The sequence below is a fragment of the Sinocyclocheilus rhinocerous genome, unplaced genomic scaffold, assembly GCF_001515625.1.
Source record: "Sinocyclocheilus rhinocerous isolate Xijiao unplaced genomic scaffold, SAMN03320098_v1.1 scaffold334, whole genome shotgun sequence".
NCBI classification, from domain to species: domain Eukaryota; kingdom Metazoa; phylum Chordata; class Actinopteri; order Cypriniformes; family Cyprinidae; genus Sinocyclocheilus; species Sinocyclocheilus rhinocerous.
Window position 1 is genome coordinate 1577299 of NW_015658500.1, and position 11588 is coordinate 1588886.

General features: G+C 35.3%; 1 protein-coding gene across 2 annotated transcripts in view; it reads right to left on the reverse strand.

Annotated features, from left to right (window-relative positions):
• The window catches only part of dnmbp (dynamin binding protein), a 56822-nt gene that overhangs the window by 36806 nt on the left and 8428 nt on the right, over positions 1-11588 (reverse strand). The gene's annotated exons all lie outside the window — the stretch shown is intronic.

Consider the following 11588-nt stretch of genomic DNA (forward strand, 5'->3'; position numbering starts at 1 on the left):
TCGGCAAGACCGTTTTGTGCTTGAGCGCCACCAAGTCGTGTTTTACTGTAACATCAGCAGCTCCAGGCACGTGAACAAAAGCGCCAATCTCATTGGTCGGCCAGTTTTTAACGCGGCGCGTCAAACCAAAAAAATGAGCCTGAGGCGTTTTTTAAAAAAATGACGCTTTTACGCCTCGCGTTTTGCGCGTCGGTGTGCACACTCACATTGGCGCCCTTTGTTTAGTCACGAGGCGTTAAACGTCGGCGATAATCACGCGCGATATTCGTCCCGGTGTGAACAAGCCTTTAGTGTTAGATGTCGGCAAAAAGTAATCTAAATATAAAAATATGGGAAATGAGCACACACAAATAATTATATAAAATCAACAATACGGTAAAAAAAATCTCACGAGATCCATACAGGTTATCAGATTTTTTTTTTTTATTGTCAATAAATGAAAGTGATAAAATAAATTATTAAATAGATGCTTGGTTCTCTAAAGTTTTATCCATTTGTTGGGATAAACAGGAAAGTGTGTCCAGCTGAATTCAATTTGAGTTTTGTTAAACTAATTAAAAAGAAGCTTAGTTTACCGCGGAAGCGATCGCGGCTGCGGTCGTGTGAGGACCGAGGAGTGTAGAGACCATCGACTCTACCGTGCGACTCCACCGGGCAGGGACACCGGCAAAGGACATAAGTATCGCTTTTTATCTCTCCTCTTTCCACTTCTGTTTCAGTTTTTTATAAACTATTTCTTACTATGTGTCAGTAAGTTGTTGTTATTTTAGCATGTGTGTTTGCCTCAGTGTTATTTTTTTAGGATTACTGATGAACTAATGTACTTTGATTTGTGTTGGTTATCTATTTCAGTTTTAGTTACAGTTGTAGTCATGTTGTCATTTTATTAGTATTTTTTATTGTCTATATAGGCTTTTTATTAAGTTTTACTTTTATTTAATGAGTGGTTTTTGTTTAATTTCTTTTATTTTCTTAAAGGCTTTTGGCTTTTCGTTTTAATTACTTTTTCTTATTTGTGTATGTTTGAATTGTTTTTAGCTTTATTTTTTTGTTTTCATTTAAATGTTTTAGTTTTGAAATGTTGTTGTATGCATTTGTCATTTTTATTTAATTTCTTTTATTTTCTTAAATGTGTGTATATATATAGTATTTATAGAGTTTTAGCTTTTAGTTTTAATTACTTTTTCTTATTTGTAAGTCGCTTTGGATAAAAGCGTCTGCTAAATGACTAAAAGTAAAAGTAAAAGTAAGTTCATTAAATGATCATTGGGCATAATGTTATGGTGCTTCAGAAGGCAGTCTAAAACCTTAAAATGTGCCTTCATACTAAATGCTGCCTGTTAAATGACTGATGGACCGGGAAGAGAAGCAGCTGCTTTTGATTTTGGACATAGCCAGTGTGTGTCAGTTACAGAAAGAATGCACTGACGTAACTCAAGAATATGAGGGAGTATCAAAGCTTTAAGCCTCACGAGAGAGGGTGAAGCTTAAATATACCCTTAACATCACCGAGGGTGTTTAAATAACCATTATAATCAGCTAAAAACTGTTGGGTCAAACATACATGCATACATTGTTTCTCTAAAAGATTCAGAGTATTTGTTGCTTTCACAAGGGGATAAGTGAAACCAGAACACTCATTTAGTAAAATGATTTTAGGCATTTTGCATTCTTCCCTATGTCCTATTCTGCTGTTCTGATCAACACCCTCTGAAACAATGGAAAATTAGGGACTTGTTGACTCAGAAATGGATTCCAGTCATCGGCACACTCTCTGCGCACCACTTCAATCAGCAGAATAAATAAGTTGTCAATGAAGGAAGAACCAACATGAACATGTTCAGACACGAGGGCAAAGCCACAGACACTGTGTGGCTGTGTGTGTAAGAGTGGGTGAGTAACAGTATGTCTCTTTGCTTTAGGATCTTCTAAGGGGGAAAAAAAGAGATCCCAGAGCAAGATTCCAATGAGAGCTGGATATTTCCAGCTGACGAGTCAGTTCATGTGAGTCATCATGACTGAACATCAGACAGAGAACTGGCATGTCCTTACAGTCTACCTGCAGGTATTAAAAGAGATTGAACAATCCACAAAGAGATTGCGAGATTTTATATGACACAGCTGTTTCACATATTCAATACGCTAAAATAAGTATCTAAGAAAATGCCTTTCATTTACAGTTTAAAGAAAATGTTTAACAGTAAGCTCATTTTTACTGTATATTTTTTATTAAAAAAAACATTAATTAGTAGCAAATATATAATAAAATATTGTCGTACAAATAAATATATGTGACGAGAGGGGCGGGGCCGAGAGCCGTGGGAACGGAGCGAGGCCGGTGGAGTAAATGCTAATGCACGACACCTGCGCCACTCACTATTTACAGAATTTATTTACAGAATATTATGAAAAAAATAGATATGTTGCTTCTTGTTTTCTATCAGTTTGTCGGACTCAGTTCCTCTGACACAGATGGGTGATGTGTGTACAGATGAGCAGGGATGTAGTAATAGAAGCAGTGGCTGCCTTTTATTCAACACATTTAGCAAATTGTAAATGTGACAAGTTATTCCTTGTTCAATACATTCATAACTAACAGGCAATCCAGAATGCTTCCAAATATCCTAAGAAAAGGGGCAGACTGCTTGTTTTTTAAGCACAACTAACTTCTTCAACATTCTATGTGGTGCTAACTAGTGATAACGCAGGCAGGTTCAAGCAGAACTTCATACTTATGTCACCCCACCCATATCTAGGAATTAGTGCAGAAGCAGGACACACAATCTAAGTAATGATCAAGTGTATCTGAAGCTCAAATTGCAAATAATGCATATGAAGACATCGCCATGCTTACAGATCATTTAATGAAGACGATAACATCTCTAACTTGCTCTAACATTTAACATTTACAATTTCAGGTTTGGTTAAATATGAAATATTTAAAGTTTACTGTGCCCAAGAAAACAACCTTTTTATTTCAGATGTATCTGTAGTGTTTTAAACAATGCGTGGACTCATTTTCAAGACTAAAGGACACTCTCCCTCATGTGTCACTGTCACACAGAGCATTCAGTAATACAGAAACAAGCAGACATATGGTCCTGCTGGGAGGTGAGGAGGTCACTAAACCAGATTAGTACTCTAGTAAAGATCACTCGTTGACCAGGCAGAAGGTTTCAAGTGTAAAACCACAAATCAAAGGCTTACAATGGATTACGAGAGAAACAATAAGTCTGTTCTCCAAAATTTTTATTGGACCCTAAAGTTCAATACTCGCATTCTCATAATTCATTTGTTATCCAACAATTCCAAAGAAAATCTGTTTAACAGATTTCGGCTGAATCCAATAATGCTTACTCAATCATTGCATGTTTATCTTGGCTACAGGCTGAACACTTAAATACATTCTGTTCTAAAACACAACTAATATTTGAGCAGTCAGTCAGACAAAAATCTTCTCATATCGATCACCATTTTTCTGCCTTGGCCAGATTAGATCGATCAGGCCTGATTTATCACAAATAAATGGCCAATATTAAAATTCTATACTATTTTGTCATATAAATTACTTAACATTAAAAATGTTAATTGTTTTAAATGCCACAAGTGAATTTAGGGATCACAACATTATAATGTACAGAATAAAAATGGTGGTTCATTCTGAGATTTTTATTATATTTAACAGTCTTATTAAATTATTTTATGTCAGCAAAGTTAATCTAAATATAAAAACAGGAAATGAGCATGCACAATTAAATATACAATACTACTGACTGATACGATAAACAAACAAACTAACAAAAAATCTCTACTTTCCTACAGCAATCCATCCAGTCCATCTCCGCAATAAAAGCTCATTCTAATTCTAAAACCATGAATAATAAGAAATTATGCCCTGCTGAATCGATGCTGAAATTGTTTTAATGACATAATCACATGTCAGTGCTAGGAAAGGTTCATTTGAATTTTAAGGTCATCGAGAATATGAAACAGAAATGATGAGTAAATCTCAGGCTAATAAATAAAGATTAATGAACAAAGCAAACTAGTGAAAGAAAGAGAGGGTCTCTGTATTTGTGTGTGAGTGAGACACTTGGCACTGGAGTGACAGTGGTGGTATAACGACAGACAGCTTTGTAAACACTCACTCTACAGTCTTTCAAAGGGGTCACACACTCTCTCTCACACACACACACAAACAGCTGGTGTTAAGACAAAGAAGCAACTGTGCATCAGACGAAAGATTCAGTATTGAGGATTAATGTGACGTAACATCGCTGTTGTTTATCTGTGTTTGTGCAGGACACGTGCCACCTTTGCACTAGATCAAACCTACTAATACAATGTATTTCTCTTTGCTTCTCATCACTGAATAAACTGACTTTGGTATAAATCGTTGGCAGAAAACCTCTTTTTCATTATAAGGTTTTTCTCCTAACCAGCTGTGACCCCAAGACAAGACATCAGAGTGAAATCTCACTATTCCAAAATCCTGCTCCACATAAACTGCATATTAAAGACGTCATGATGTGTCAAATGTTAGTTTCATTCTAAGATTTTTAGGGTATTTCAGACTAAAACTGGATATTCAATGAGAAAAACTTGTTATGTACAATGACTATTCCAATGAAGTGTTGTCTCCATGACAAATTGCTTGCTATGTCCCAAATTGCTTGCTATGTGTTCATTTGTATTTTGCTTCACTGTAAAATCTCTAACTTGCAAATTGTTAACTCGGTTTAAAATTTTAAGTCAAGTGGACAAAATGTTGAGTTTACACATAAAAACAAATTAACTGAATGTTTACTACTATTTCGTCCAATGGACATAAACAAGAAAGTTGATAAATATCTCCGGTTACTGTCGTAACCGTGGCTCCCTGAGAGCGGGAACGAGACATTGCTAAGCATTCACAGTGGGAACTCCTCCCCTTCTCCGAAAATCTTGAAACCTTATAGGATAATGCCATTACAATAAACTGGCCAATTGTCGCTAATTATGAAAATCGCATGCAAATACTCACAAGTATATACTGTTAATAAATTGAATTTTATGGGAACTCGGTCTTCATTACATCTATTTTCAGCTTTTTTATTTTATCTATTTTGTCTTTTACTTCTTTATGTATTTATTCATGTTCAGTCAGTGACAACTTTCATTTATTAATGTATTCAGCTAATAACTGTTAAAGTAGGGGTGCTCCGATCAGGATTTTAGAGGCCGATCACCGATCGCCGATCACAGAAAGCAGTATCTGCCGATACCGATCACCGATACCGATCTTTTTAAAGCCTTCTTTTTATAATCTATAACTATTTATAGTGATACTCCAATCAGGATTTTTAGACATTTATTCAGGCTTTAATTCAGCGCTTGCAGCGCAGCAATAGACTCGGAGCGGAAACGATCTCTGCACTGCTGCAGACGCACCGCAACCGTGTGCAGTGAATGTTTTAATCCGTTAACATGAGCGCGGAAAAAATGAGCTTGAGATCGTTTTTTTGAGATCGGCCTTTAAGAGACCGCCGATCAATCATCCCAACGTGATTATCGGCCGATAGTGATCGGTAGCCGATCAATCGGAGCACCCCCATGTTAAAGCACTGTAATTTTTGCTACAATTTCACGTCATTTAAAAAAATAAAAGTACCTAATTGAAACTACATGTAAAACCCTAATAGATGCTACAAGATATTATAAAAGCAGGCAGATAGGAGTAAAAAACAATATTAATAGATAATACAGAAATAATATTAATAATACCAATATTAATGATATAAATATACTAATAATAATGAAAATAAACTATTATCATACCAAATAAACTATTATCTAAGCCCTAAATCGCGTCTCTTCAGAAGACTTGGATTAAATTGCTTGATTCAAATGGATTTATATTACTCTTTATGATCTCTTTATGAACCTTTTGAAACGACAAAGTTTTGGGTGAACATACTTTCAATAGTGGGGCAGAAATCTCTCAGATTTCATTTGTGTTCTAAATATGAACAAAAGTCTTTCTTAAAGGGGTCCTATTATGCTCTTTTACAAAGTCTTGATTTTGTTTTGGGGGTGTACTAGAACATGCTCTCATGCTTGGTGGTTCGAAAAACGCATTATTTTTCACATAATTTACATTATTAAAATACCTACAGCGTTTCAGGCGGTCGCGCAACGTCGCGTCGCGCCACATCTTTAAAATTCAAATACATTATTTTCTATGAGTGTAGGCACACCGGCGGCGCCGTGCAGCGTCTGTCCGCAGAGCCCAGCTACGTCGTGTTATACTTGTAAGAATTGTTCTAGACATGCCGAAAATGTGAAGCTACAGCACAGCAGCTCTTCTTCTTCGTTTTCTCTGATGCACTAACTCTGCAGCAGCACTTCTTCTTCGTCGTCTTGTCTGATGCACTCACTCAACCAAGCGTTCTAACCACAACCTCGCCCCTCCCCACCCCCCAACCATTCAAATTTATGTAGGTGGGAATTATTTTTAATGATATTCTAATGGGCCGCTTTGTGATATCACAAAGCCCGGAAAACAAACGCTGTAGTTCAAACGAGCCGTTCATTGTAGTAATTGAAAAGAGATTTTTTAAAAACGAAATATCTCCCTTTGGAGTGGGCTTTGAGATTTGTAACTTTCTAGATCTTTTTTATGCCCAAACATACACACTACACACTGACTAAAAAAGTGAAAAAGCATAATAGGACCCCTTTAAGGGTTTAGAATGACGTGAGAGTGAGTAAATGATGACAGAATTGTAATTTTTGGTTGAATTTTTCCTTTAAGTGTTGTTAATAGTTGAAATAGTTTGCTTATTGATCCAGCACATTTGTTGCATTATGGATGTGCCACAAGTAATAGATGCAGCAAGATGAAAGTATAAAGTAACAGTAAAGTTTAGCTTCTTTTAAATTATATGCAAGGTTTGTTGTGACTTTTGATTTAAGACTTTGCTTATTGCTGCAGAAATTTAATATTTTTATTGTTACGTCACATAGTGTCACATTTTTTCTGGTACTTCAAATTTAAGAGCATTTTTGTAGTAAATGTTGTTGCATGTCAATTAAAATACATGTAGGCAAGAGTTTTTTCTGCAAAGCTTTTTTCAGTTTACTTCAGGAATACACAAGTTGTGCCAACACATTTTTTTGAGTTTGACTGGAAGTTCACTCAACTTAAACCAGTAGTTTTAGTGAACTTTCATACATGATTTGGCACAACTTCCTCCACTTAAGTTGAATAAACTCAAAAATGCTTTGCAGCTGGTTGCTTTATTTTTTTAACTTAACTCAACTTTTTATTTTTTACAGTGATAAAAGCAGCTAAATAAATCAATGCAGATGTAAAGGTAGAAATAGATTTTTTCTATCTGAGGTGATAGAGGACAGATGTTGAAAAATAGGAGGCCTTGATGACATCAGTTAAAAAACAAAGTTATTTAAGAGGCATTTTTGATTTAATATTCTGAAAACTTCCATATCCTTCAGAACAGGGAATGCCATACTTTTTTGTTAGCCAAACAGCTTTGACCTAAAATATTTACTTGAAGTAGCCCCTGAAATTTACTTAACATTTTAATAATTTGAGAACACATTCTCTTATAACAATTAATGGTCACATGACATGCAGGTTAACATATATTCAATCTTTAAAAATATTTGATGTTTTATTTATTTTTAAAATATGTAATGTTTTATTTTAGAATTATTTATTAATTTTAATTCTGCATTTTTATGATTTAAATAATTATTAGCTTTTCATCAACTTACAAACCCCCTGCAGTTCCCTCATGAACCCAAGACACCCTAACATGTAATAATGAATCATCACATGAAAAACAGGAAAATGTATTAACAAAGTAAATAGGGTCAATTTTCATTTCATGTTGTTGACTTTAATATCAAATATATTCTGACTGACTGTGATTTATCTGTCACACAGCATTTTCACTTTCATTGTGGACAAATTATGTGCTGGAAACCTGTTGCGTGACGCCAAGTTTAAAACCCCAGCTAAAGCCCACCCACACATTTGTCTTTGCCCTGGTGTACAGGAAGTGTACATATATCATCCCTTTCCAAACTCTGATAAAGCATTTACGTCTCTGTCCTTTCTCTTTCTGTATGATTCGCTGTTATGAGTAGCTGTGATCCAACCCTGGATGGAGTCTAAGTGAAAACATCCTTTCCTTGGCCGCACGCCAACCGTCTTCCTCATCCCTCTCCAGATCCAAGACACTCCCTCAAAAACTCTAACCATCCATTTCCCCCTTTTCCAATTCTCCTGCAGTGTTCCCTCTCTGGAACCCGATCTGCTGACCACCTGCCTTTATTTATTGAACAGGTACGATTTCATGCCAACAATAGGAGGGGATATGCGAAGAGGTGGTTCGCTCCCTGCCCCTCTCTGCTATTGCAACACACATTCAGGACTGGAAGCTTCCATATTGTGGCATGGTTCTGCTGCTTTTTATATTACTGTTGGGTGTTTACAGCGCTGGCATTGTGTGTGCCCACAGTCAGGCACGTGAGCGTTGCATCCATTTAAATGTATTCATTTCAAAACAGCACTAAATGAGGATCATTCTAGATGAGCTCAAACTAATGTGGCTCCTGTCACAGCATGGGAGTAAATGAAGCAGATTTCGAACAGATCATGGTTGTGGGTAGTAATAAAGTCATGCAATAAAAACAAGAAGCAGTATGGCTAATACAACTCCAATGAAAGAGGATATCTATAACGGGATGTGGGCTGTGTCCGAAACTGCCAGTCAGTCAATTACTTAACAGAAAGGGTTTTTGTATGAAGGTACGTCCTAAAAGTGGTTTGCAAGGTTTTCAAGAAACCATAACATCACATCTAATGATCAAGAACCAATTCAAGTGAGCTTTAGAGATAACCATGCAAATATTTAATGAAATGTTTTCTCAGTAAAATTGCAATCATTAATTAATAAAAATGAAACAAAACACACAACCATGATCCGACCCAGAATTATGTGATAAAAAATGTGATGGGGAAATCAGACGGTACCCTCCTATACTGAATCTTGGCAGGATAATCCCTTATTTTGCAACCTACACAAAATTCATCAATTTGTTCAGCCTGACACATACTCGTACTCACATAATTACAATGTAAGTCACAATGTAAGAAAACATATTGTTTCAAGGCAAAGACATTTTCAACTCCTCAGTTCTACATGATTCTATTCTCTAATTCAAAGTCATAGCCCAAAAATGACATAATTTAGGAGAAAATATAGACTGCTCTTTTCCATCCAATTACAATGAACAGGAATGAAGCTTTCAAGCATCAAAAAGGACTCAAAAGCACCATGAAAATATCATCAAATTGGTCCATAAGACTCCTGTACTGTACATTTTTCTGAAGCTCTGAAAAACAATGTGAGAGAAACAGACTGAAATTTAAGTTTTAATCGAAGGAAAACTTGACATGAGTGAAGTAAACGCTGTCTGATTAATGAACAAAACATTTTTTGTCAGATCTTTTTAATGAGATAGGTGATATGGTTCACAAAACTGGTCTGAAGCTTTAGCTTAATTATTAAAGCAGTATTCATGTCATTTACACTTTTTTTAACTTCTGTTTTTCTCAATGCTTCTGCTTTGCTTCTCAGTAATTTAAGACAGCAGAGCTAAAGCTCTCTCTTTCTCTAAAAATTTTTTTGTACGGCTCTTCTCAGAGCACCCAAACTTCCTCATTCCATCACTTTCTCTGGGTGCCATGTTTCAAGGCTGACGAGGATGGGAGGTGTATCTTTGGCAGGTTCAAGTGGAGTTTTATGGGGAAATCCAAGGTTCACAAGAGACCATGCACGGGGAACTTTCCCTACACAAACACTGTGTCTTGATGGACACGGTCGGTTACTGTGGAGACCCAGAGGTTTGCAGGTCTGTGTGAGAGAGGACTTTCTGAAATGTCACATTCTCCCAGACACACCTCCCCCCACAAACACAACCTTGAGAGGCTGTTCTTTATTTACAGGCTATGCAGAAAACAATCTCCTACAGAGCATCTAATGAGACTACTGGACTACGGCCCACCGCTTAAAGAAGTCTTAAAGAAGCTCAAATGATTTGCAAAGAGGAATGGTTTTTCCACAGAACAAGAAAAAGCAAGACAAAACTATCAAACAATTATCAAGGAGTCTTTTGAAAGAATGTGAAACACCTAAAATTGCCACCAGGAAGCCCCTTTTCTAACAGCAATGTTTCCTGTTACCGTTTATGAAGTTCAGAGCAATTTGCATTAGTGAAATAAGGATCTGAAACAAGTTAATATTACTTTACATGGTGACTTACGGTCACTGTTTAAAAGAAAAAAAAAATACTCAGAAGCATAAAAGATGTTAGTTGGCCCTAGGGGTGTGAATCTTTGGGTAAACCGCTCATCAGTTCGATTCACAGGTTTTCGATTTAAGAATTCCATTTATTGATTAAATTAGATTCAATTTTATTCACAATTCATAGGTTTTAGATTTGATTCAAGAATTATTTATTATTATTTTTTATTTATAATTATATACTGTATTATTATTTCCCGATAGGATTTAGATTTAATTCAAATTACAATTCACAGGTTTTTGATTTGATTAAAAAACAATTTGACTCAACTCACAATGGAATTTATTTTGATTCAGTTCTATTCACCATTCATAAGTTTTCAACTGGATTCAAGAACGATTTTGCAAATTCAGAATTATTTAATTCTATTTGCAATGAAACTCAATTCAATTTTGATTAATCATTTGTTTCTTTATACATAGGAAGTATTTCATATACCATAATAGCCTATTTTTAAGAGCTGTGAGATCACAAACAACACTGCACTATGTTTCCATTAATTTACGCATACAACTAATTAAATTTTTATATATGTTTATATTTTTAAATATTGAAAGTAGCCTTACTGAATCATGACTTTTAGCATTATAAACCCATTAATGGTTTAACAAATGATCAAATGCCCAAACAAATGCTTTATGATTTCAAAAACTATGCTTCAAGAATAATGCATACAAATCAGCAGAATTTGTAACTAGAATCATGAGTGAATCATGAAATTTCATGTAGCAAACTAAAACTACTCCAAAGAGACAAAAATACAGAACTTTAAAATGTACCACACATAATACTGTTTTGACTTACTTTGTCATTTAGACAACACAAAGCACTGACACACTGAGAGAGGTGTCATTTAGATCCATGTGAAGCTGGCTATGGATAGAACAGTGATATAAACTACAATCTGGCTCTTACAAACACAAAAGAAGATCATCCACCACGGGCCACAACTCATTGTCTTCTCAAAAACCATAAAGAAAGGACTTAAAACAACATAGACATAGACCGTCCAAATGTCACATACATTTAAAATGTTTTTAAATGAAAATGTACAACTCCTTTTATTTTTGGCAAAGTTAAAACATGGACAAACATGATATTCCTTAAAAACAATGTTTAAATGAATTATTTTATTATAAAGAATATTATTATTGTTGTTATTATAACTTTGAAGTACATTGTACAATGCTAATATATTTCTGTCATAATTTCAA